Source organism: Camelina sativa, chromosome 7, assembly GCF_000633955.1.
Source record: "Camelina sativa cultivar DH55 chromosome 7, Cs, whole genome shotgun sequence".
NCBI lineage: Eukaryota > Viridiplantae > Streptophyta > Magnoliopsida > Brassicales > Brassicaceae > Camelina > Camelina sativa.
This window is the reverse complement of record NC_025691.1, coordinates 31,682,104-31,686,544: the sequence shown is the minus strand read 5'-3', so window position 1 is coordinate 31,686,544 and position 4,441 is coordinate 31,682,104.

The window sequence follows — 4,441 nt, the reverse complement described above, 5'->3', positions numbered from 1 at the left end:
TAGGGAGGCCCGCACGAGGTGAGTTCTGCAAAAGTAAGCAGCGTCAACACATCGGCCAGCCTATAACCCCTCCATAAATTCTTGCGCAACTTTTATGTTTTACGTTAGCGCTGCGACCGGTTCTCACCGACCGCTTTGTTTTCCTTACTCATTAGTTTAAGGCAAGTTTTAACAGTAGTTCTCCATCACTATCTTATAGTTGCTTAGCTAGGTCTTACATAGCTTATGGTTCCGATGTGGGACAAAAAATACTCTTAATATTAAGTTATAGCCTGGTATGAAAAAATGGGCCCATGTTGAAAGAGAAGCCCACTATTGTTGAAGCAAAGGAGCCTTAAAAAGACCAAACTATAAACAAAATCGTTTGTCGAGCTTTATGGGCTTTTCTGATTCGACTGGACACTGTTATGGTACGGGCGCTTGTGTGGTTCAACTTTGCATTAGGTTAGCTAATATATACGCTTGTGTGGTTTCCCTTCAAACGTTTGTGACTTTAGACCATTTCGATCAAACGGTTGTAATACATCCGATGAAACTTTTGTGACCTCACTAATTAGTCTACAGGGCACTGGTGATAAACACTCGAAAAAAACTCACCTAGACTATGACAATCGTAGATCTTGCATCTATTTACATATTGGAATCAAATGAATGACAATAACACAAAAGCCATACTTTTGAGCAAAGTACTAAAGTACTGATTAAACTACCTCGTACGCGTATTTGACTATAGCAAACACACGTTTAATTAGGATAATTTAGTTGGTAAGTCATTGTATCTACCGAATATATTGTCGTATGCTTTGCTTAATTAATTTATCATCTCCTTCAATATTTTTTAATAATATAAACAGTCAAAGATTAGTATGTATCAAACATTTATTATATTTTGTCTCTTTACATACCTATTTTATCCATTCACATTATCTCCTCAGTCGAACCAAAAGAAAAAACTAAAAGAAGAACCGAGAAGATCATATCTACGACGTCCATATTATTCAACGTCTTCTGAAGCGACACGTGTCGTATCTTGTAAGCTCTGGCCGGTGCACAAGTAACGTATCTTCATATATAGATTCTCCTTAAAACCGTTGTGATACTCGAGAAATTACCGGAACTAGATGGCACCATCCATATCCGCAGACTCTAGCGCGTGACGCCTGGACAGAGGCTTGTTGAACGACACGTGAAGTTTTTGTTCTTCTGAATAATCCAACTCGCGAATGGTTGGCGCGTTAATGTGAGTGAAACCCGGGGGTTGAAGAAAGACTCACAGTCTAACTCTATACCGTTGGACGAAAATGACGGTTACCCATCACTAGAAAACAGTTGATAAACGTTGTCGTTTTGTTCTTTCGCGGTTTCTACGAAATTTCTAGGCGAAGACTCTCTGATTCAGTGATGTCTGAGCTTTGTGGAGCAACCATTTACAGCTTTTTCAGACTAAAACCAACCCAAGTTTTATGCTGTGGTTTCATGATCAATTGGGTCTATAATATCTTATCTTATATAAGGTTGCGCGTTATGCATGCTGCATGCACATACATATACGGGATATACAAGGTATAACAGATTTTAGTTTGTGGTTTACTAGATGAGTGCTAACAAAGATCGTTTCATTTTTGTCGTTGTTGCGACACATTAGACAACATGACTGGAAGTATTGTATTAAACCAAAATAAGAAATTTCGCCTCATACTCTATTAGAATATCATACAAGCGAGTTAACACTAGCTAAGCTTGGTAAGACGTACTCTTTTTAATTATATTACGAAAGAAAATAAAACATATATATGGAAAAAATCCCTGTCTCAAGCTGATTTGGTTGACCGACCAACAATATTATCTTTTTAACCAAACAAATTAAAAACTTTATGGTGACAGAATCACAGAAAATAGGATATATAGTAAAAGCAACAAAATCTAAAAAACAAATAGAAAAAGAGCGTTGCAGTAGAGTTTTTCACGCGTTTGCACTTTCCAATTTTCATGTCACTTAAAAATAAACACAAGAACTCCAAAACATTGATAACATGAAGAAAAAATGGATCTACAAAAAAAAATTGTGGATGGAGAATCAAGTTAGCTTTTTTTTTTTTTTTTTTTTTTTTTTTAACACTATGTTTTGTTAGCTAAAACTTTAAGATAGTACTATGAAATTTGTGTAAGCTCTTTACAAANATATACTTTTTCATAAATAACCTATATATATATTGTCAAAAAAACCTATATATAAATTTATAAATCAGGACTTTCCACGTTTTTCTATTATTGATTAAAAACGTAGTGGTTAATAAACTACCTGTTGAATGACTTAGAAAGAAAAAATGGTATGTCAACAATATGATTAAAAATACATATTTCAATTATTAAATTAATTTTTATTTGTTGAGAAACGTTAAACTAATCACCAAAGTACAAATATAAAATGGTTTCTTCCTTTTTCTAGTTTATTATTATTTGAATGGAGAATCTTTAAAAGTAAGAAACTCTCCATGAAACCGCTTAAGCCACTTTCAAGGACACTTGAATGAATTAATATATATATATATATATATATATATATATATTTAAACTGCGTGCATAATGTTTATACATGTATTCTCAACATGCATAATGCATTTTTTTTTCGTTGCATAATGTATCCTAATTTGTAAAAAATTGGTAATAGATAATAGATATCAATCAGAAAGAAAAGAAGAAAGAAAAAAACTGAAAGTTGTGGCGCCACTTGCGAAGTAAACTAAACTTTGGAGATGGAGCACTGAGGACTACAGCTGGACACGAGAGCAGTGGGGCTGCAGCTGCTAACTGTTGGCTGGCCCAAATGGGTCAAAACCTTTCCTCATATAACGGTCCAATATATGACCGTTACATGTAATATAGTAATTATTGTTTCATCTCAAAAATATACTTTTCGAAAGCTCCTTTGATTTACCAAAAAAATCGAACTTTTGTTTACACATATACGAAATTCGGTTTTCAGAACCTTCAAAATTCATGATGGAACTCTAGAACGTTGTTATGACGCTCCATGAGTTTTTTTTTTTTTTTTTTTTTTTNTAATTTTATATAGTATATGAACATATTATTGGGCTATTTCACAATTCAATAAAAATTTCGGATAGATTTGGATGTAATCATCAGTTAAATAATAAAGTAAAAAAAATAAAAAATGAAGTCTCACATCCCATTTAATAAAATATAAGCGGGTGTTATATTGGTCAAAATAATTCTATTGGAAAACAAAAAATGATGTAAGAAAGAAAAATAAAATGATGTAAGCAAACTTAGTCCATAAGCTACATTTGCACTTTTTCCACGACAATACTTTAGTCGCTTCAATCAAGTGCGTTGGTTAATTTTATACTGTATTTAGTAAGTGAATACTATATCCTTTCATCCTTTGCCCCCACACTCATGTCACTAATACCACTTTATTGGTCTCTAGACTAATCTGGTTATATGTGCCCATAACTTATTCTAATTCAATAACTGAAGTAAGAAATATCACCCTACAAATCAACATTAATATTTGAAATTAGTGAAATGGGCGTATAACGGTATAAGTAAATATTGCTAAAACCATTCCTTTGCTATATAGAAAACAAGAACAAAAACAGTTTCACTGAAAATATGAATGGGGAATGGCTCTGACCTTTGAGTATAGATGCTTTGGTATTGTTTTTTTTTTGGTAAATCAAGTGGCCGTTACGCGAGTCCAGAATCTACGATCCTATGATGGTCAGTCAAGTGGCCGCTACTTGAATTCAGAATCTACGTTCCTATGATGGTTAAAGATATCGTAATGAATATCTTACTTTCTTATAGTATTACATAAAGTATTTTTCGTATGATTGATTAGGCTTGGAGAATTTTTTATTTATTTTTATTTTCTATAAGTATCTACAGCCATATTGAAAATAATTATCAACTAGAATTTAAGTTTTAAGAGAGATCGAAAACTCAAATTTGTTCACATATCATACTTTACATGTTGGAAACAAATATTATAAAAAAAACACAATTCTACAAACTTATATAGAAAACTCAAAACTACAAAGAAAGGTTTTGTAAATCACATCAGTAAAAAGAAATTTTCATGACATTTTTTTATAACGTCATTCATACAACACAAGGACGACAAATTACAAATTTTATTAGTGATGTGAATTACAAAAACGTAAGCGAAAACACGTCACATGAAGTAGCTAAAAATATCTACATATTAGAATTAATGGTATGTGATTGTAAATGATGTGTAAGATTATCGGGACAAGTTGGTGGAAAGTACGGTAAACAATTAGATATGTCATTAACAAAACTAGGAAAGCGACTCGTGCGTTGCTGCACAGGGAGGTGAAATCCTAAATTGAAATTTAACACTTGAAATTCATCTTAAATTCTTTCTTTTCTCAATCAATTTGATCATTTTCACTTC